The sequence below is a fragment of the Pteropus alecto genome, unplaced genomic scaffold (genome assembly GCF_000325575.1).
Source record: "Pteropus alecto unplaced genomic scaffold, ASM32557v1 scaffold14, whole genome shotgun sequence".
NCBI lineage: Eukaryota > Metazoa > Chordata > Mammalia > Chiroptera > Pteropodidae > Pteropus > Pteropus alecto.
In genome coordinates this window covers 15,268,732-15,291,231 of record NW_006436810.1, presented here as the reverse complement: position 1 = coordinate 15,291,231, position 22,500 = coordinate 15,268,732, and the positions used below count along the sequence as shown (strand labels likewise).

At 43.3% G+C, this 22,500-nt stretch overlaps 1 protein-coding gene and 1 non-coding gene across 2 annotated transcripts in view; one reads left to right on the top strand and one right to left on the bottom strand.

Annotated features, from left to right (window-relative positions):
- Nucleotides 1-22,500, top strand: part of NETO1 (neuropilin and tolloid like 1) — a 73,956-nt gene that overhangs the window by 14,817 nt on the left and 36,639 nt on the right. The window lies entirely within an intron of this gene.
- LOC112481299 lies at nucleotides 18,458-18,576 on the bottom strand. Its single transcript, XR_003046866.1, has one exon. It is a non-coding gene; the product is annotated as a 5S ribosomal RNA (ribosomal RNA).

Below are 22,500 nucleotides of genomic sequence, written 5' to 3'. Positions count from 1 at the left end.
GGCAGGAAAGATGCCGATGAAACTACTCAGCCGCAGACATATTCTATCTCTCATGAGAAAGGCAGACTGATTCAGAGGGTGCAACCCCAAGCCCAGTGGGCGGGTCCCCGAGCCCAGAAGGTAGAGCTAAGAAACGCAAAGGATTGTCCCTAGGCCTGGAAGCCAAGTGGAATTTTCCAGCTGGATTTTGCTTTGCTTGGGACTGGTAGATTTATTTTTTTCTTTCCATTTTCTCCTTGTTTGAACAGAAATGTCTATAACTGTTATCATATGCCTGCCCAATCATTGTATTTTTGGAGCAGCTAAGATGTTTCTTGAGTTGTAGAGGTTCACAGATGGAGAGAACTCAAGCCTCAGAATGGATTATACCCAGTGCCTCATCCGTACCTGATTTAGATGCTGTAGATGTTGAGATGTGGGATTGTTGAGCTGATGGCATTTGGACTTTGAGCTGATGAGTGGAGGGAATCTATTTTGCATGGGGGAGAGACTTGAGTCTCTGAGAGCCTCAGGTTGGACTGTGGGAGGAAGAATAATGGCCCATGAAAATGTCTACTTCTGAAAGCCTGGAACCTGTGAATACGTTATATCACACGACAAAGGAAAAGTAAGGCTGTGGATGGGATTAGGATCGCTAACCAGCTGGTCTGCAGCGAGGGGTGCTATTCGGGAAGATCTCGGTGGGCTCCATAAGGAAGAGGGGCGTGCCAGAGCCGGTGTCAGAATGGTGCAGTACGAGGGAGACTCACGTGGTCGTTGCTGTGTTTGAGGGTGGAAGGGGGCTGGGGGCAGCCTCGAGTTTCTCTGAGGGCCTGCAGAGAAGGAACACAGCCCTAACAGATCTGGATTTTAACTCGGATGTGTTTTAGGCTTGACATCCAGAAATGAAAATACCTTTGTTCCAAATGCATGATACCCAGTCCTCTTAGCTGGACTTTCCCACGTGTAAATTGATGCTCTATATCTGTATCTATCATCTTTGCTCAGCTATCTCTATCTATCTATCTATCTACCATCTATCTCTCATCTATCTATGTATCTATCCTCTGTCATCTATATATTTAGCATCTACCTATCATCTATCTATCATCTATCTATCTATCTATTTATCTATCTATCTATCTATCTATCTATCATCTACCTACAGATATCACTTGATTTTATGTGATTATCATCTTCATGCATAAATTTGGCCACAACCCTAGCAAAATAACAGCTCGCAGTTCTTTCTGAAGATGCGCATGGGATGGCAATATTTTGTTTGTGCCAGTAACAGCCATTTGTGGAACCTGGCACTCACTGAGAGTCTGCCTCTCCCTGGCGTATTTGCCCGATACCTTTGCTTCGGCTGTGGTCCCCGCCTGCCCCGTCGGCTGGACTCACCTGAGATTCTGCTTTGCACATCCTCCGGGCTTTCCCCGTTCCCGGCGACTTTCAGACACCTCGCTTCAACTAGACGACCACAGAAATCACAGAGCAGTGATAACCTAGTAGGGTTCTTCATAATTGGCAGGCATGTACCCACCAAGGACTTACACCTGACTTGTTTAATCAGGAGGACATAATAGTCATAAACATGTCACTTCTGTTCTCTATCTCTCATAACCCAAATCAGAAGACTGTTCTATTCCCTGGAAACTTTTCTTCGGAAATTTGCACTTCAGAACCCCAGGGGGTTTCCCTAAGTGATTTGGAGAGCAATCTGATACAGAAATCAATGCTACCATAAACAGCCTCAGACTCTATGCTTGCTGGTGAAGTCTGAAGGGAGAGTGTATTTCCTTTGGCAGATTCGGTAGAATTTGCAGAATGGTCAGTGGCTGATGAACTAGGAAAGAACTGATGAGGGTTGTCATGACAATGATAAGTGAAGTCTGCAATCAAGGGTTTCCGTGGGCTTAAAATGAATCAGCCTTGCAGCGATCTGCTGGCACGGGTAATTGGTTAACTGCTAAGAAAATGATTCCCAGCTTTTTTGCATATGCATGTTACTTTTTTTTTTTTTTTTAGTAATCTTCTTCAAATAACATTTGCATCTCAGTTTTAAATGAAAAGAAAATGATCATTGGAAGTATGTGCGACCATGCTTATAACTGTCTTACCTTTTCTATCACTCCCATTCTGTCCATTGATTCGTTATCCTCCTGGACTCCTGCTCTGCTCTCTGCCTGCCACCCGCTCCTTCCCAGACGCTTCCATTGCCTGACAGGGCTCCACAGGTCTTCCCTGAGGACCCCAGGCAGTGTGTCTTCCACTTGCTGCTTTTCCAGGCTTCTGAATCTGCAGGCTCTACGAAGCACCTGTTGACTCTGCCAGCCTGTTTTTCTTCTAGTTTTGGTCTGTTCCCCCATTTTCTGGATAAAAAAATCCAGATACCATTTCTATATGTACTTTTTAGGAGAAGGGTACGAATTATATGAATACACAGGGTATTTAGTTTCCTACATTTAAGGTCGGTATTGGCATTTATGGTCATTATACTGAACTTTTCACTGTGTAGCTTGAATTGGATATGTTTTTTTCTAACAGTAACTTACATGTTCTATACTAGATCATAAAGTAATCCCCAGTAAAGCCCAACTTCTTGTTAACCTAAGGTAAAATGGCTCTGAGGCTGTGATCTGGTATGTTCTCATTATCTGTGGATGGAGTTATTCTCTTATGCCTGGGAGGTACCCCTGTTCTAGAAAATTTCCTCAATGGTTTCCGGTTATTTTCAATATAACATATATTTCTTCATCAGAAAAAAAATATTATTAATCATTCAAGGCCATAACTTATAATGTACATTTAACTGAAAAGAGTTTATTTTTGGCCTTTTCTTTAAAATACACTGGAAGACACTCAGTTCCTTTCAGAGGATATTGGCAATATGCCCGTCATTGCTATGGGTTATTTGTATAGGTCTGCAGTTTTTTTCCCATCTCTGCATAAACCCGTTTTTTTCTCATAGTTTTTTTTTTTTTATAGTTTCATATTGTGTGGATGTGTGTGTGTGTGTGCGTGTATGTAACATAATACATTTCATGAAACATGGGCCATCGTGCCAGATTGTCCAAATTCAAATTCTGGCTTCGAAACATTCTTATTCTGTTATTTTTGGCAATCACAATTTACTTAGTCTCTTAGAGTTTCAGTTTCCTCATGAGACCAGGACTTGGCATATTATCATTATGAATTTTGCTACCTGATGATACAGTCAAACACTGACATTACTTCATATGCGACGCGGTATTCCTTGAGATGACTTCTGAATCTCTGATTCATTATTTCATAGGTTTATTGAACAACAATGAAAAGTTTTGACTCACAGTTGGTCTAGAACCTATACTATAAGCTGAAATATGAAAATAATCGAGAGGCAGAATGAATTCTTGAGCTTACTGTGTATTTGTTTTCTGCTTTCTACAATCTCATAATAATAATATTCATCTTCATAAAAACAATGAATTATTGAGTTCTTATTACATGCCAGGCACTGTTCTAAGCATCTTGCATGCATTATCTCACTTGGCGTTTACAGTCCACTTACGAGGTTTATCGTTACCAATCTTGTTTTGAATTTAAAAAAATAGACTTAAACTGTTTAAATGCTGTGCTGAGGTCATCTCCCCAGCAAAGCTGAGATGTGAACTCAGGAAGTGTATATATTTAGCTGTTATACCCCACTGTTAACAAGTAAATATCTGTTTGCTTCAAAAAAGACAACTGATTTTTTTCACCCTTTGTGATTTCATTGTCAGGGTCTGAGATGTTTTCAGTGATCCTAGAATTTATCTGTTCTTTCTATTCTAGTATCTTTCATATATTACGTTGTTCATCTCTATTTCATAATTAAGCAAAAAAGCTTCCTCTGTATTTTTAAGATCTTAATTATATTTTATTTTCATCATCATCATAATCATCAATATTTATACTCAATTTTAATAATGATAATATTGCTTTAATTTATGTCTTATGAATCAATTTTAAAGCTATAAAGTAATATTCATGTGTTGAGTACATTATAATATACATTCACCATAGAAAAATGACTAATTTACTTAATCTATATGTCGTCAACTAGCAAAAAAGGGCGAATAACAATTTCAAATGCTGAAATAATAATAGATTTCGACCATATTCGTTTGGAACATTTCCTCCCACAGTCACTACTTTATGTTTCTGTGGACTTTTTAAAAAATTAATTTTGAAACAATTTTGAACTTAGAGCGAAGTTGCAAGTACAATGAAAACATCTTCCCTCCCACCCCCAAACCTTTTCTCTGAACATTTTGTTTGTTTTACTCAGCAGAAAAATAGGATCGATCAGCTTTACCTTTCCTTTACATTTCAGAGCGTGCTCATGTCTTTTCTCTTAACCACATTTTCTTGACCATGAATGTCAAACTGGTACAACCGCTCATTTGAGTTGGTGGTGACAATTGAGAATACCATGTGACACAGTGAAAAAAACACAGCTCTGGAGCCAGCCAGCTGAAGCTAAGACTGTAGGTTTGGGAAGCCTGCAAATATATGGGCTAAAAGAACACAGATTTCGGAAGTAATCACTGCACCGTTAGGAAACCGTCCAGCGACTAATTAAAAGGAAGCAATCAGCCTTTCTGAGCTCTAGGTTTCTGGTCTGCCAAGTGCGCGTATTAACTGTTCGGTCCGATTTCGTAAGGATTAAGGAGGACGATATTCGTGTAATCTGTTCCTTAGGCTCCTCTGCAGTGTCTTCTCCCACTTTGGGCCTGTTTATAGACTGATCTCAGGAACCATTTCCTGCCATGACACCAAAAACACAGGTGTAACAGCAAAGTCATCGATCTAAGTACCGATTTCCTAAACGTGTCTCGAGGAGCTGGGTCAGGTAATTATTCCGCATATCAAGAAGACATTTCCAACTTATTTTATTTAAATATTTGTTTTCCCTTCAAATAGTCTCTTCCTCTCCCTGACCCCAGACAGACCTCTCTCAACCTTTCTACTAGCCTGGCTCCAGGTCTTCAAATAGTCTCTTCCTCTCCCTGACCCCAGACCCCTCTCAACCTTTCTACTAGCCTGGCTCCAGCTCGCACCTCCCAGACCCCTCCCCTCCATCCCCTGACGAGCGGCTAGAAGAAGAGCTGCCGCCAGAACGAAAGCCGGCCAACCGTCACATGCCAAACGACGGTGGTTCCCCACATTCACGCCGCCGATAAGCGCGAGGAAGGGGCTCCATCCTTTGGGGAACACTTCGTACAGTGCCTGGGACTGTATGGGTTAGTGGCACCCTACAAAAGAGGCTCGCAGATTTCTCTGCACCCGCGTTGGTGGTCACCATCCATCTGTCCTGTCCTGTCCACTGAGGTCTTCACCGCTGCCCTTTCGTGACCATGCACAGTGTCACTCACTCTCGCTTGAATCCGTACAACAAACACTGACCTCACCGGGAAGATTATCTTCCTTTGAACTTCAGGTAGTGCCCGTCTTCTCTCTGTCTCATGGGCTTCATGCCAGAGCGTGATATTTAAGAAGCTCTTTTTTTCCTTTATCTCTGAGTTTGCTGTTGGAGCAAACTCACATTTTTTACTGGGTTAGATAATGCATATTTGTGTTCTCTAGGCCACTCAGAGATTTTCTGAGATCTTTATAGATCGCTCTCAATAATCATTCCCCCATTGCTCGTATCATTGGAAGACTGATCCTTGAAATATGAAATGCTTGACGGGCACCCAAAGATTTGTTTGTTGAGGTGTGCGTTGGCCTTTAACTAACACGCTGATGATATGGAAGACGGCTTCCAAGTTTAGATCGAGTAACTGCCTGTGTGTAGCCATTGGATGTTGTTAGATCGAGAATGAACACTTACGAGATAGTCTGGCTTCCAGGGACTGGTCTAGGCAGACGCGGAGGCAGGAACTGTGTTCAGCATATTAATATCCTCTGCTTTTACACTTCCCACCTCCGTCTACCCTGCTTCCATTCCCTCCTCCATCTCCCGTGCTCACCTTAGAAGCCTGTCTGGCGACTCCCCCATGCAGATGTTTATTCTGGACTAGTGTCTCGGCTGGAGAACGGCCCCCATGGGACAGTCTCTCCTGAGAAGGGGTTTCACGTGGTGGGGAATGGTCCTTCCTCCAGCTGGGGCCATCTGCATTTTCAGTGATAACTTAGCTGGATGGAAAAACCTGCTGGCCTCTAAGGAATGAAACATGGAGGTTATAATTCGAGGCAGGGGGATAAGCCAAGGAGCGATAGGAACAACTTCTGACTATGAGGACATTGCAGAATCCTTTACTCATAGAGTCCATGCTTTCATTAGCCGTTGCTCATCAGCACCTGCTATGTGTTAGGCACAGGAAGTGATGGCCACAGAGCGTGTCCTTGTCCTCGAGGGCAGAGTAGGATGCAGACAGACAATCAGGGTAGGTACACCAGGTCAGGGCTGCATTAGAAACAAAACCAGCTTAACAACCTTTCTTAACTATGCGCAAACATTGGAGCCTCAGGAAAAACTAGCCTTTCCCCCTTTTCTATTTCTTGAACGTAGATGATACTTTTTAGCTACACTCAACACCTCAGGGAGAATCTGTCTTTTTTTGTGACGAGAAATAAAAGTCGGCATTTTAAAGGCATTTAACATGTTCTGAAATGAGAGGTTATCTCACCTTCAGGGCACTTATACGACATCATAGCCCGATGTGTCCTTCACGTGACCTTGGGCGAGTCTTTCGCCCGGTTAGGCCTCCGTTTGCTCATTTATAAGAGCACTGAATAGAACTCGACGTCGTCTAAGGCTGTTGCCACGCGAACAATCTCACTCTGTGGGAACCGCTCACTAGTCCATGAAAACATACAGATCTGTGAAAACTGATCATTCGATTTCTCGAAACAAAATTGTATGGATTGCCACGTTCCCCTATTTTATACGAAAGTAATTTGAACTTTGGGGCCTGTCAGTCTGTTCCGGCCCCTATAATGAAATGCCATAGACTGGTTTATAAACAACAGAAATTAGTCTGTCACGGCTCTGGAGGAGTGGTCCAAGATCAGTCCAGTAGCTGGCAGATCCCGCGTGGCGAGGGTCTCCCTGGGGCACGTGTTGGAGACAGGAGTCAGCTCTCTGGGCCTTTTTTGTAAGGGCACTAACCCCTTCCTGAGGGGTCCACCCTCGTAACCCCATCGCATCCCAAGGCCCGCCTCCTAATCCATCATCTCGGGGGTCAGGTTTTGAACTTAAGAATTTTCGGGCACAGAAATGTTCAGTTATGGTAAAGTGCCTTGTGCACATCACTATGACTAATAACCGGGGGGCGGATGACCACGCCCACGCTGTCTAACTGTGAATTCTCTACTGTTTCTTTTTATTCAAATTGGGAGACAACAGATTCAGAATCTTCACTCCGTGCATTCAGCAAAACTTCCCCTTGATAATCAGTTCTTAAAATAGCTCTACAATAACAAAATATCGATCGTCTCTTTTATTTACTTTCTTTTGACTTTATAATAACGGGAATTTAAATTCGTTAAAGGTCATGTGGTGTCCACGTTATGTGGAACAGTAGAAAATCAATAACGGTAAGCAAAATCGAGGGTTCTTTATACATTATTGCCTCTCCCCCCGACAACAACCCTAAAAACTTAAGCATTATTACTATGACTATAAAGGATGTAATTTTTCCTATTGACTGAAATTTTAGTCCAAATGTTACAGTTGAGAAAAATAGGTAAAAATAATCCTAAATTCAAAAGACAGCAGTTAAATATATCCATGGGGAATTTAAGTAACCAAGCTCGTGCTTCAAATTTCACCCTGAGCTTCCCAAAGACTTTTATTAAATACAAAATCAAAAATTCCCAAAGTCTCAGAATAGGAGAATTTTTACCCTGGTTAGGGATTCTCTAAGAAAACTAGTCTTTGAAGTACGTGGGTTTCTGCTAGAAGTGACACTAGGCATGGCTCCCACCAAGAGGCACTGGAGTATTGTGGCAAGAGAGATCTGGGGACATGTGTGCCCCGGAGCTGGGAAGCATACGTAAGCCAAAGACGTGGTGCCTGGTCCTTACTTGAAGAATGTCATGGGCCGGAGTCCGGTGGAGCAGCCTCTGATGGCGGTAGAAGCATCTGGGACAGAAGGAGGTCAAGCCTGCAGTCCTGCATCTTGGTGCAGCAAGAATGAGCGAGTTTCCTGTGGGCCAAGTGGTCACTGCCCAGCCAGGTGGACTGTCAAGGAGACCAAACCTCTTGGAGTCACGAGAATTGTCTGAAGCCATCAGTCAAAGAAGATGGCTCAGGGGAGAAGAATCCAAACTGCTCACGTCACTGCGCCCTTTGTGTGGGCACCACTGTTTAAACGCCACTCACGATGATTCATGAACAGTCAAGACAACTGGAGGTGTCGCCAGTTAAACGCGCAAACGTTTGCTGCTTTCTCTTTAACCTGTTCTTCCAACAGCTGGTCGCAAAGACGAAAAAGGGAGAGAAAAGAATGACACGTGTCCCCTTGCCCGCTCCAGGGCTTCCACAGAGGTGCTTTTCGGGGGCTGGAATTGGGGGCGGGGGGAATGTTTTGGTGATATGCAGCAATTCCATTTCAAACAGCTGACATGTCTAAAAGCGAGTCGTAACGGTCATACCGAGAAGTTCCGTAAAAACTGAAGAGCTGTCGGATTCTCCCAAGGTCCCATTCCAGAATGGGAAAGGAATTCTACGCAAGTCAAAGACTGTAGTTGGCAGTAAAGAGAGGTGGTTGCATTTCAACCCCATCGAGAGAAGCCTAGTGAATTAGGTGTAAAACTGTGTGGCTGTGTTAGAAAGAAGAAAATAGAAACTGAGAACAGTTAAAACAACTCACCTAAGGTCACCCAGTTTGCAAATTACAGCAGGAAAATTAAAATCCCGTGCAGTCTGACCCTAGGCGCTTGCTCTCAGCACCTGTGCAGTTCTTAAAATGATAGATTTAGTTACAGGTATCTTCACAGTAAAGATGAACAAACTTTGACTCAAGTTTTACTTTGCTAACTATTGCAACGATGAGCGTTCAGCCTTAACCTCAGACCACGTGGGATCCTCCATCCATCTACCGTACTTTCTCTGGAGAGCCAGCTCTGTGCCAGAGCTGCTTACTAGGCATCTCGCAAAGGTCCCCTCAACACAGCGTTTATGGCGCCCAAGCTGGACCTCACTGGCTCCACATCCCCACGCGCTGAAAATGCCCCCACGCCTGAGTCTTTTCCTGTGTTTTATTTGTTATTGATCAGCAGCACTGTGGTTCACCCAGAAATTCAAGTTCAAATCGTGCGAAGCACATTCGATTTTCCCCTTCCTGCTCATGGCGCCTTCGTCACCAGGTGCTTGGGAATCTCCTGTGCTTTCTTCCTTCTCCATCCCAGCCAAGTGTAGTCACCCGTCTCCTTCCACTCAGATACACTTTCCCCATTCATCTGACCCATTCCTGCCAATTAGATGGAACAGAAATCGCATTGTATCCATTCCCCAAGAAGAACCATTCCGTCGCTCAGTGGACCATTGCTCACTGCGGCCTTCACGGTCTGATCCCTGTCTGTACATTCGGCCCTCTCCCACCACGCTCCTGTTGACGAAAGTCTTTCGTTCGTGAAATCCGTCTGCGATTACAGACCTCTGCGCTTTTGCCCATGTTTCTCCTGCCTAGAATGTCTTTCTCGACTCATTCATTCATTTATGCATTTGCGAATTAAGTAAATATTGTACGCTTGCTCTGAGGGTCTATGGTACTGGGCACTGGGGATCTGGTGATAATCTAGACAAGAACCTTTTCCTCTCCTCTAAGTGCTGTCACCAGAGAGAGAGAGAGACAGACAGACAGACAGACAGACAGAGGGAGGAAGGCGGGGGGGGGGAGAGAGAGAGAGAGAGAGAGAGAGAGAGAGAGAGAGAGAGAGAGAGAGAGAGAGAGAGAGAGAGAGAGAGAGAGAGAGAGAGAGAGAGAGAGAGAGAGAGAGAGAGAGAGAGAGAGAGAGAGAGAGAGAGAGAGAGAGAGAGAGAGAGAGAGAGAGAGAGAGAGAGAGAGAGAAATGGAATTGGTAACTTGTGCGCAATTTTTTTTCTGTGTTTTATTGTCTCGCATAGATTGTATTTATGTAGAAATGGTTAGGATTAAATTCTAAAGATCAGGCATAAAGTTATACATATTCAGATCTTTTTAGCTGGTGTTTTAAAGATTTTGCCACAGCCAAGCGTACCCGTGGTTCAGAGGGAGGTGTCTGACCTCGGAGAGTTTGGTTACAATCACTTTGCCGCCATGGCCTTTGGCAGCTTTTGGGTCTCTCACCAAAAAAGTGGAGAACAGCAGAGTCCAGCTCTTTGGGTTACTGTGACAACGTACGTAGAAGGCACGGAAGGTTTGGGCACGTTATTTATTGCAATCCTTATTCCTCTCTAGATTCGGTGTAAATACTTGAAACTTTAGTGAACATTTGAGTAAGAAGCATGGCGAGATCTGTCTCCAGGGCAGAAAAAATTATTTCTAAGTGGGCACTTTTAGTCCTGACTTAAATGCAACCGCAGATTCCCCATTGGACTGAACTGATTATTCAATTAAATGATTATTTTGTCTTATTTTTTCTTTTTTGATTTTATCTGTTAAAATTTACTTGGCATCAACCACAGCCATTAAAGAGACAAAACGAGGAGAGCGAAGTAATAAAATCGTAACTTTTTGTTTTCTCTGAAAAGCTCTTTACCAGCCTTGGCCATATTTTTGTCAGATTCCTCACTATTTATCATCGGAAGTACAACACTTCTTGCATTTTACCTTGTTGAGAGAAAATGCTCTACTTCAACCATAAAATTATTCTTCCTCAAATCTTCCTGCCTTAGGACTTCGCTTTAAATTCCCACAGCATCCACCTTCTAGGCTATACCCCCAGATCTGCAGTCGGTATGAGCATTGTATTTTATTCTGTACAGTTTCCTGTCAGTCCGTTAAATATCTCCAGGCAGATTTCACCTCCCTCAACCTGAGGCTGTATCTTACTGTCTACTGTGGGTCTTTTGGAATCAACATATACATATCGCTTATAGGTTGGTGATCAGAGAAAAAAAAACAGAGTCAATGTTTTTTAAATCTTTAAATTAGTCACAGTCATTTCATCAAACTATCCCCAGGGCATTTCTAACGTTTGCTCATTTTAAGTTTCACATTACCAGCAATATACATTTCACATAAAAAGTGGAATTAAATAGTATCACTTGCTAGTAAAATACAGCCGTATTAAGAACAGCTTTTTCTTACACTACTCTATAAGTAAAAATATGTTTGTGAACACCAAAGCCATAAAGTTTTAAATAGAAAACTGAATTATAATAAACCTTCTTTAGCCTATGCATTACTAACAGCCCGTGTAAGTGGGAGCGGCCAGCAACATATAGTAAACTAGTCTAGTCACATATCAACCCTTCGGATGATGCTAAGAAGGCAGAAGATGTGTAAAAAAAACTTACAAGCACCAACTGCCAGATGTTACCTGGAAGCTCAAGAGACGGTGATCAGATCTGCTTATTGCAGAGTCTGGGTTAATAAAGCCTGAAGAAGGCTGCTAGGCCATTTCTCAATTCTTTTGCAGTATAATTTAGAAGTGGCTCTTTTATAAGAATAAATGCAAATAAATAAAATCTGCAGTTTTTATGGGACCCTGAAAAGAAATTTGATCTTTGTGACCGTGATGCAAATCGCTCTAATTTCAGACCTGAGACTCATTAACTATTGTGAACAATAATGTTTTTCCTAAAAACATTTCGAGTCGCATTGAAATTTCTAGGATATTGTGAAATAATATTTACGATACACTTTAGGGACTACGTTTTAATTTAATTTTCTAAAATATTACAAAATATTTTTCAGTGCATCGAAATCTAAGAATAAGCAATTGGCACTGAAGATGACAAATAAATAGAACAGACCCTGCTCATCATCTCCTACCTGGAGAGGTGGGGGTCTGTGGCACACTTCAGGGTGACATGTTATGACAAAGGTAACATACGGCTTTAAGGAAGTTAAGGGGACCTGAACTCGGATGAGCTAGGTGATAGAGAAACACTCTCAAGAGGTAAAACCAAATCTGATTGCGAAGCTCGTAGACGCGCAAGCTGGCAGGGAGGTACGGAAGGGCCTGCCAGGCTCCAGGACCAGGGTGGCCAGGGACAAAAGTGTTGCTACCGCTTTTCCACCAAAACAATTGCAAGTATTTGGCTTGGTTGAAATAAAGGCCGTGCTGCACAAAGACATAAAAAGTGATGTGTTTGGAAAAGTTATCCAAGATGGAAGCCAGCATTTGCTATGCTAACGTATTTCAGTTTAGTCTTGAAACAATGGAAACCATGAAAAGATTTTACGTATGGAAATGATCATAGCCGAAACATAGAAACAGCACTGGATCACAAGGTAGTAAATTGGAAGAGGGTGGAATTACTTATGAATCAGGAGGTTGTCCAGATGAATTAATCATGGTGCCAGTCGTAGCACTGAAGATAAACAGGAAGACAGAGCTTCAAGAATTATGCAGATGTCAAAATTTTTAACGTATGCTCTCTGATTACATGCAAAGAAAAAAGACAGTGAGTTACCTTGGTACATCTCTGGACTGAGGCACCTTGGAAACATAGAAGTGAAGTAACCCCGTGTCTTTTTAGGTGACACATCAGCATGTAACTCTACGCAGAAATAGATCATTTTTAGTTCACTGCCGTCGCTGCACTTGGTGGACAGAATGTTAAGTCGCGAGCATGCTCTGGGCGCCGGAGTCAGATGTGCTAGTCATTGGCTTGGAGGTGGCAGCAGCGATCGTGAGCGTGGACGGCATCGCTCCGCAGAGAGTTATCCGGAGAGATCAAGACAAAACATCTGAGTAGGTGCGCCGGCAAGGGAATAGGCAGGTCGCTCTTTGAGGACACCTAAAATAAGCGCTCGAATGGGTGGCCGGTGAGCGCCGGGGCCAAGCGAGCTTCAGGCGGTGGAGTCGGGGCTGGGACACCGAGGAGGAGAGACCTAGTCACGTCGATGAGTGCGTGATGAGACGCTTGGAATACGATGATCCATCAGATGTTTGCAATTAGAAGAAGTAAATGATCGCCTTATTCAGTGCAGTTCTCCTCCCGCGGCAAAGGCAGAATGCAGACTGCAGAGAACGAAGTGGCGAATACAGCCGAGCGACCGGGGGCCTGAAAGTGCAGAATAACCCTCAGGAACTTGGCGGCGGAGGGAATAGTGAGATGATGCGAGGGCGAAGGATCTGAGGGGCGATGCGCCGTCAAGGGACGATTTTTAAAGTTGAATTTTTCAGTCGCTTCTTTATTTAAGACTTGGCTCCACGCGGCAGTAGGCTTAGGACAGATTCCTTATGCCTCGGTTCTGCCTGGCGAAAGCCACCTCCTCCCCGCCCATCCTACACCCAAACGCCGTCTGCTTCTGCAGATTCCTGGCAGCCTCCTCCTCTGCTCTCTCTGCTCGCTGAGAAATGCCAGCCCGCTCCCGGCCCCTGAGGCCCTGGCCATCCGTGTCGCTGTCCTTCTCCTCGCTGGGGATCCTCGTTTAGATGTCCGGTCCCTTCCAGCACCCAATAACAGTGACGGGACAACGGTCTTCTGAAGGCACGTGTGTGTTTGCTGCGGTGCTGAAGTTCACAGCTGGCTGCCACCCTCGCGTCCGGGCTTTGAACGTGGTCCAGGATGTCGCGCGTGTGGCCGCGCGCCAGCTCCAGCAGCCCCGTTTCCCCTCCCGCAGCCCGGCTGCCCCTGGCCCGTCCTGTGGGTGACTTAACATCCACCGCACGATGGGATGGGGCAGCCTGCGACCTTTCAGGGCTTTGTCTCCGATTCCAGCCGCATTCGTGGATCTGGGCACTGGCCCGAGGCATCCTCCGAGACTGGATGGTCTCTCCCAAATCACCCTTCTTCTGCTTGTACAACCAGAAGTCTCTCTTTTCTCGGTGGGAGGATGAGTTTTCTCCCCCATGGATACCCTCCGGCTATATTCAGAAGTGTCTTAACCCACCTGTTTAATACGGTTTAGTCTCCAACTAGGATAAGGCACCGCTGCTCCCCGCAGGGGCCACGTCGCTTGCAGAGCCACAGTGAAGAGATGGGACCTTGACCGAGCACACCCGTGCGTGCGGTGCCTCCGTGGGAGAGCTGCTGAGGATCCAACTCTGTCCTTATCCCATTAATTTTTCAGTCTACTTTTGGGCAAAGGAGGTAACTATTTGCTCGTGTTCCAATAACTAAACACAGGCTAGAGTAAAACACACAGAGATCTATTTTAACGGCCAAAGTAGAAACTGGATGTTAAAATATAACTTTAAACTTCATGAGTGTGAATTCTGCCGGGCACGTCGGCGATGTGGTAGGACTGGAAAACACAACAGTGATGATGATGATGATGATGATGATGATGATGATGATGATGATAATAATAATAATTGCTTTCATAATAAGATTTAATAACTGGTGGGAGTGTCTTGGATATTTTCGACCCTTTATTCTTCCATAAAAAACAATCGGCTTCTCATATTCCCTTAAAGAGAACCGCGCGTGGGGTTAGGTGGTCCATCGATCAGGTCCACGAGGATGCTTAACCATTTTTGCTAAGTTGGGCGTCGTGCTTCATGAACGTGGTGCAGAGGGGGTGATTCTCATCCTGTTTAGGTTTTATTTCGTGCCTTTCACTACCATTCACTTCTAAATCTTTTCAAGATTCTTCTTTGACTCATGCTTTTTTTTTTTTGCAATAATTGTGGTTTTCAACTTCTCAATGAAATGTATATGTTTCTGTGAGCTTCTAATTTAAGTTGTATTTTGATGGGAAATGTAGAGCATTTCTTGTTACTGTTTCATCTGTTTACTTGTGTTTCTTGCATTTGAGACAGTTCTCAGATCATTTTTCTCTCGGAACTGCATCCTCAAATTTTCCTTGAGAACAGGTTCTTTGGAGATAAAAATCCCTCAATGTTTACTGACTATCTACATGTTTTCACTTCCCTTCCATCCTGGAAAGTTCCTTTTGCTGACTGACAGTTCTCGGTTGACAGGTCTTAGTAGATATTATTTGAATGTCTGTCGGCTCGCGTTTTTGCCATGGACTGTCTGCAATCATTCTGTCATTTCCTTTCATTGACGTGGCCTTTCTTGTTTCCCCGTCAATATTTTATCTTCATCTTCTGTGTTTAGGGATTCTAATGCCATGCATCTAGGCATGGATTTCCGTTTATCTGATTGATTAGTTGATTGATCAATCGATCGTAGAGGTTTGTGTACTTTCTAGATCAGTGCTTTCATATTTTCATCAGTCCTGAAAGTTTTGGAACTATATTATTTTTTTTAAATATTGCCAATTTTCAATCCTGTTCTTTGACAAACATATATGGAAATCCCGTTTTCAATTTCTTTGCTTTTCATAATTTCTTATTGTGTATTTATTTTTGCAAATGCCTTTTTTCGAAGCATCGCATGCGTATCTATGTGTATCTACAGGACAGTTATACTCTAGTCGATGATTCGAACTCTAAGACCTACTGTGCGCTGTTGCTGCTGGCTGTCGTGTCGAGATAGATGCCCTTTCTCCTTTTTGTCAGCGCTTTTATGTCTTCGAATTCCAAGTACAAACTTTATTTCTATTGCAAGAATGTTGATGATGATGATGATAATAATAACAACAACAATAATAAAAAGAGGGAGATTTTCAGAACTTGCCATGGAGCTTAGTCCTACTTTGCCGGCCCTTTTTTCATCTTGTAATCTGTTGCCATTTGTCGAGTCATGTGGGGAAATTTTCCTCCCAAGATGACTTGTCCTGCTTTGTTTCTGCCAGTAGCACAGGATGACGCCTGACTGATACCTCCCAACACCCCTCCAAAGTGTGGGTGCAGGAAAGACCCCCAGGCCGCCTTCCCCGTGTGCTCTTCCCTGAGTTCATGGAAGCAGTGCTCTGGGAGAAACCCAGTGCACGTGAGAAACCCATTCCCACATGCCAAACGTTCAGGCCAGCGTCCTGCCCCTTTGCTCCCAAACTTCCCTCCTCCTCTGGGCCTTTCTTCTTGCCCGAGATTCCAGGTGTTTCTGTCCCAGCTGCTGCAGGTCACTCCAGGTCACTCCAGGTCACTCCAGGTCACTCCAGGCGCCACCAGCATGGCAGGGGCTCAGCTTGTGGCTATGGGACTGTTTGAGCCCGAGGGTCATCCTGTGGCTAGTGACAGTTACAGGGCCTCTGTGAGTGTGACTCTTTGGGCCTTTCTTCTTGCCCGAGATTCCAGGTGTTTCTGTCCCAGCTGCTGCAGGTCACTCCAGGTCACTCCAGGTCACTCCAGGTCACTCCAGGCGCCACCAGCATGGCAGGGGCTCAGCTTGTGGCTATGGGACTGTTTGAGCCCGAGGGTCATCCTGTGGCTAGTGACAGCTACAGGGTCTCCGTGAGTGTGACCCTTAAGAGGAAGGTGTGTGTGTGTGTGTGTGTGTGTGTTTATGGTGCTTCTCAGAACTAGCCATTCATATGACAAGAAACAGAAATTCTCAGTCATTTTCAAATAATATTTGACACTAAATATATTAAACATGAAAAATAATTATCAAGAATATATTTAAAATCCTGCAGACCCACTGCTGAGCCTTTATAAATAGTGGAAGGTTGCCATTGAATCAGTAACTTACAAACTTGAGAATCACTAAATACATAGAAATACCATCTATAGTTTCTAAGTCATCAGAGAAGTAAAAGGGAAGAGAGAAATTTTACAGATCAGATGAAAGGCAGGAAAAACAAACAGGAAATGTGGAGAAAGAGGAGCACTGAGCAAACCCAGAATATGATGGTAAAAGTAAACCCAGATGTGTTACTAATCAACAGAAACATAAAGAGAAATGCACCAATTAAAGAACTGTGACAAGTGGATTAGACCAAGGGAAAAAACCCAGCCACACAGTACTCATAAGAAACACGCCTGAAACTAAAATCTTACTACGCACATGCCGAAAGGTTGAAAATTAAGGAATATGAAAAGAGAAGCCTCGACCGAAAGACAAGCCCCCTTCCCAACCTCTTCCTACGCCCGTCGTGGCTGGCCATCGAGCCCGCAGCTGGAGATGGCCCACTTGATTAGAACTTCTACAAGGACGGTGACAACTCCTCTTGTTCTACTGTTCCAACGAGAGGATCTTAATTTTTATATTTAATCCGATATCTCCTTTATGATAATTTAAGTGGCTTTTCTTACTTCGAGAAAGGAAATAAGTATTGGGGACGCCTTGTCGTGTGACGATGCCCTCTGTGGTTAGCGACTGCTTCCCAGAACACTTTCTATCGTCCAGAAGGGCCACCTAATTCACCTGCACCGAGTCTGCAGAGACAGATAACAATAAAGTCAATTTCAGATCGTGATTCCGAGACTCACAGAAAGTTTACGAGAAGAGAAACTTATTAATAATAGAATGCTGTGAAAATAGCATTTGAAATAAAGTTACCTTCTGCCAACTCCCATGACGTGATTTGAGAGCCTTAGTTCTTATAAACAGATATTCCGCCAGTGCCCACTAAATGTCATGAATTCTGAGAGACAGATTGACTGTGATTAAAACAAACCGAAACACGCTACCTACATTCAAAGTGCATATCGAATCTGTCAGGAGTTTGGGGAGAGGAAACATTATTACTGTAGATCAAAATGCTACAGCCATAAAGTTGTGTAATAAAGTCAAGCCCTTGTTCCCAACAAGTATTTTTCACGAAGCAGCCAGCGCGATCTTCTAAAGTCGGTCGAAGGCTCTCCTCCATATAACCATTCTCTGGTTCTTTGCGACCAGATCACAGTCCTTCCATCGTTGCCAAGCTTCTCTTCCGTGAAGAGCCAGGTACTGAATACCTGGGGGCCACAGCATCTCTGTGGCATTTGCCCAGCTTTGCATACGTGGGTGGGCATGGATGTGTTTTTCGAATATCTTTTTTTTTTTTTTGGAGAGAAGGTGTTTGGAGAATTTATTGCTGCCCTTGCTTTCCTTGTTTGTGTGTGTCCAGAAATCTGATTGTATATGCGAATTTAATAATTCATAAAACTGTCTGCCACGAGTTAAGTCTTCAGCTTTTATTCCTATCACAATCCATGCTGTTCTGATAATAGTAGCACAATTATTATTTATTTCACAGCTACGAGATACACAAAACTCAGGCATAGAAAAATGTCACTCTCAAAACTGAACTCACTTCTTTGACTCTCAGCTCATAGTTTTGCTTGGCAGTAGACAACTTAATTTTATCCAGGAATTTCTTCTTTTAAGTTGTACTAGAGATTCAACTCACTTTGTTTTTTTTCAGGCGAGGCAACCTTTTGTTGACCTCACAGACTGCAAGGACGTTGTCAGCTTACGATCCCTTATTTTTTTATTTTTTACGTTTATAGCACCTGGTCTTCCTACACAGATTGCAAGGACGTTGTCAGCTTACAATCCTTATTTTTATATTTTTTACGTTTATAGCACCTGGTCTTCCTAGGTGGTCTCCCATCCAAGTACTAACCAGGCCCGACCCTGCTTAGCTTCCGAGATCAGACGGGATCGGGCCTGTTCAGGGTGGCATGGCCGTAGACTCAACTCACCTTCTTTTGACGCCCTCTGTGCAATGACGTCCCTGCTTTCCACCCACCCCCTCGTCCCAGGTTCTGGGAGGGACGGTTAGGATGGGGTGTCCTTTATCTCGTCTTCTTTATTATCCATACCATGGGGTGGCTGCTGCCACGACCACAGTCACACCGGTGGTGTAGGTTGTGCCCTGTGCCCCATCACCTGCCCGGCACGTTGAACAAACTGAGCTCCCTGGCATCGTGAGCCCACGGAGCCAGGCACCCCTGCCCGGTCCACCTCCCCACCTCCCCACCTCCTGCCCAGCCACCCCTCCCGAACCCCTCCAGCGTCTGGAGACGGACCCTAGTCAAGCGCCAAGCCTGTCCGTCTCTTCGTAATCGTCTAGGTTATCAGATCATCACAGGGCTTGTGTTGGAATAATCCTTATTTTGTTATTATAATTGTCCTGTTTTATCATTAGTTGTTGTCGTTCATCTCTTCCTGCACCTCATTTATAGATTAAAATTTATCGCAGGTATGTGCGTACAGGTGAAAGCATAGCATACGTACGTAGGGTTTGGGAGCATCCACGGGGTCTTGGAGCGTATCCCCCACAGGCGATGCGAGACGGCTGTACCCGTGTTCAGATCCCAGCTTGGCCCCTGTCGTACTGTGTGAGCTTCATCGATGTTCTCAGTCACTCCAAGTCTCGCTTTCTTCGACTTTAAAATTTGGAAAGATAACCACTCTGTGAGTTAGGCGCTATTGTGAGGATTATTGGTAAAGTTTCTACCCAGGGCCTGGCACTCAGGAAGGGCTTGCTAAGTGTTGCCTGATTCCTCTGGGGTCGAATCCCACACTTTTATTTACTTATGTTAAGAAAGGAACATAAAAGGCAAAAAGACCTCAGCTCCGAGATAACAAATGGGAGCTGAGCCACGGAGAAGGCGCGGTGTGTTCGTTCGGAGTTGGGAAGCCAAGGGGGTGAGGGCTGTTTCCCAGGCGGGGGACAGGCCAGGGAGACACACAGGACATGTCAGGAAGGGCCCGCGCCATCGGGATTCCTCAGCCTTCTCCAGAGAAGCAAAATCGGTGCTACACGCCGTGTAGACGAGACTCATTGTAGGGAATGGGCTCGCGTGATGATGGAGCCTCGGTTGTCCACATACCTACAGTCGGCAGGCCGGAGACCCCAGAGAGCCGGTGGCAGAGTCAGTCTCATGCTGTCTCCGAAGGCCCGAGAACCGGGAGAGAGGATGGTGTAGTCAATGAAAAAGTGGGCAGCTGCAGGCCCAGGAAGAGCCATCCTGCAGCCTGAGCCCGAGGACAGGAGGAAGCTGGCGTCTCGGCTCCGAAGTCTGGCGGAGGGTCCCTGCTCACTCAAGATCGCCTCTTGTTCTGTCGAGGGCTTCAACCCACCCAGTGGGGAGGCCCATGTGCCCACACCTAGGAAGGCCGTCTTCTTTACTTCCTCTGGGAGGGCTTCAACCCACCCAGTGGGGAGGCCCATGTACCTCTAGAATTCAGAGGGGAATCTCATCCAGAAACACCTTCATGGACACAGCTGGGAGAATGCTCGGCTGGACATCTGGGCGGCCCAGAGCCCAGTCCAGTTCAGCCATTAACCATCACACCACCCTACATATTTTCGAAGCCGTGGCAAGGAGGTGAGACCCGTGCTGAGCAAGCAGCGCCGCCACCACGAGAGCGAGGGACCCAGGTGGAGGGGGCGGCGTCCTCCGCGCAGTTGGGTGGGGAGGGCAGAGAGCGTCAGGCTGTGTGGCCCATGGCTGACTTTCCTCTGCGTGGGTCCCGACACGGTGACCTCTCCGTTGAATTGCTCCACATCGAGGTACATTGTCATTAGTTGAAATTTTAGAAACAGGAGCTTATAAAATTTAATTCTAACACATTTACTCTTGGTTTTTCCTGAAACATGAAAAATAAAAATTACTTATTATTCTCTCATTTTTTTATGTAAAAATGAAATGAACATTAATGCATATCCATAGGTCGAAAGGCCTCTCTAAAATTTTTCACAGTAGCTCATAAATTTGAGTTTTTCCATTTCTCTAGCTTTCAGTTGAAACATTCTTCACCGCCTTCTAGTACAAAAGCAAAACCAGAAAACTTTGAACCTTTTTGGTGCCACAATAATGTTGTAAACATGTTTGAGTTTTTATTGTGTGCATCTCTCACCAACAAAATAAATTTTGAAATAGAGACTGGGAGTGTTTCTTTTTAAATAGAATGAGCTAAGAGAAAGAAGTCTTGATATAGTATAATATTTAAATTTAATATCCTGAAATTACATTCTTCTTCATGTCAAATATAGTTCAAAATAAATTTTATGTATTTAAAGAAAAAGTATACTTTTAATTTTCAACATATTTTATTTAGAAACATCTCTACATTCAATATTGCTTTTTATGCTCAATATTATTTTATTTTTGCTGCATGTCTCACTGTTTGAGAATTTCCATGATAGTTGACAATAAGAAATTTCAACATTTAAGGAAAGAAATTCTAAACATGCAAGTTAAGGAATGAAATTACAATTATATTTTAATGTTTTTAAATATTTCCAGTTAGTTTCTTTAATTCCAGATTTTGTTATATATTTAAGTGGTGGCATCCTTGAGTTTAAAGGCTTGATTATGTGGACAAAACTTAGAAATGTTATGAAAATATCTCGTTTTGAAATCAATCCAATATTGATATCAAATATTTTTGAAATCATAGCGTTACTTAATTACAAAGTGTTAAACAGTTCTCAACAACTCAGCAATTATAGAGCTCTTTAGAATCTCAACATTTTCTGTAAAGTGAGCCCTGTGGAATGTATAAACAAACTAAGGATTGTTTTAATAATATATGCAGTATTAGAATGAAACGTGTTAGTCTTCCTGTGACAGACTCCCGTTATTGCTGTTGAGCTGGGTATGATTGTCACGTGATTGCTGTGGTTTTACATCCAAGCCCTCCAGAATAATTCTCAACTGAAATTGGGAAGGAAGTTCAGAGACGAAGAGAAACAAAGTACAGGGAAAGGAAAAAGGGAGGAGGAGGGAGAATATGGACCGATGATTTAGATCCTCCATGGCTTTTCAAGTCAGTGGTAGATAAAAAATAAGTAAATAAATAAAAGAAAAAACGGACCACTCTGTGGAGTTTATCAACATTTCGATCTAAATTAGTGGGAAACTAGAATTATATATATGTATACACACATGTTCATATTTTAGCTAATTTTTAATTTTCTGTGCTGTTAATATTGGAAAATTATACATAAGATTAAATTACAATGACTATCATGGGTGTTTCAAAAGTACATATTGCTTATTTGCTTTATTTGACTAATAGGTAAATAAGAAAATCTTTTCATAAAATTATAGTTAGCATAATATTTTATGATATAATTTTTCCCAAAGAAATATCACAATATAAATAATAATAATAATATTATAATATAAATTTTTTGTCCTTAAGTTCATCATAACATCACAATAAGCAATGAATTCTCTGGAATAAAAAATGTTTCATGTTTAATTTTAAAATCTGAAAATACTAGGCCAAATAAAAACTTTTTTCCCAAAGAATGGACTTAAAATGGTATTTTGTTCTGAAAATGAAATTGCATAGTTTTATTCTGAAGAAGAAGAACATGAGAAGCTTCTAAACTCTTTCGCTATGCTGTGAGGCCCAAGAATTGGAGCACTCCGTGGCAGAATGTCCCAAACTGCTCATTGTGCCTTGATAGTGTTTCTTAAATAAGGAGAGGCATATCTCCAGAAGTAGAAATCCTCATATATAATATTGTCAATATTTTTTAATTTTTTAATAAATTGCAAGAGGCAAGTGCATAAGAAAATTATATTTTTCACTTGGAAATTTCGCCTTTAGGAGTCTTCTGAAAGTGAATAAATGGCATGGTCAAATTTTTTATGTAC